General features: G+C 41.1%; 1 non-coding gene across 1 annotated transcript; it reads left to right on the top strand.

Moving 5' to 3' along the window:
• The first annotated feature begins 243 nt into the window (after positions 1-243).
• On the top strand, positions 244-350 carry LOC138985102 (U6 spliceosomal RNA). The gene has a single exon (XR_011462369.1). It is a non-coding gene; the product is annotated as a U6 spliceosomal RNA (small nuclear RNA).
• Positions 351-958: the final 608 nt, after the last annotated feature.

Raw genomic sequence — 958 nt, 5'->3', positions numbered from 1 at the left:
CAGGAGTTGGTGATGGACAGGGAGGCCTGGTGTGCTGAATTCATGGGGTCGCAAAGAGTCAGATATGACAGAGTGACTGAACTGAACTGAAGTTTTATAATTACATATATTAGACATTATACTAAACATGAAATCAATTAAAAGCTGTTAAAATATTTTCCTATGTATAACTTTGTCTTCAAAAAGAAAAAAGCTTTCCAATTAAAAACAAATCGAGAATTTTTCATGAAATAGTGATTTCTAGTGCTCGCTTCGGCAGTACCTATACTAAAATTGGAAAGATGCAGAGAAGATTAGCATGGCCCCTGCACAAAAACGGCATGCAAATTTATGAAGCATTCCATATTTTCATTACCAATGGTATTTTTCACAGAATGAGACCAAAACATTTTACAATTTGTATGGAAACACAAAAGATCCCCCAAACCAAAGCAATCTTAAGAAAGAAAATTGGAGCTGGAGGAACCAACCTTCCTGACTTCAGATTATACTACAAATTTAGTCATCAAGACTCTATGGTACCAGCACAAAAGCAGAAATGTAGACCAATGGAACAAGATAGAAAGCCCAGAGAAAAGCCCACACATCTGTGGGCAGCTTATCTTTGACAAAGGAGGCAAGAATATATAATGGAGAAAAGACAGCCTCATTAACAAGTGGTGCTGGGAAAACTGGACAGCTACGTGTAAAAGAATGAAATTAGAACACTTCTTACGGAGAAGGCAATGGCACCCCACTCCATTACTCTTGCTTGGAAAATCCCACGGACGGAGGAGCCTGGTAGGCTGCAGTCCATGGGGTTACTAAGAGTCAGACATGACTGAGTGACTTCACTTTCACTTTTCCTTTTCATGCATTGGAGAAGGAAATGGCAACCCACTCCAGTGTTCTTGCCTGGAGAATCCCAGGGGTGGCGGAGCCTGGTGGGCTGTCGCCTATGGGGTCGCACAGAGTCAGA

The sequence above is a fragment of the Bos mutus genome, chromosome 2, assembly GCF_027580195.1.
Source record: "Bos mutus isolate GX-2022 chromosome 2, NWIPB_WYAK_1.1, whole genome shotgun sequence".
Taxonomy (NCBI): domain Eukaryota; kingdom Metazoa; phylum Chordata; class Mammalia; order Artiodactyla; family Bovidae; genus Bos; species Bos mutus.
Note: the sequence above shows the minus strand (reverse complement) of the source record. Positions and strands in the feature narration are given on the sequence as shown.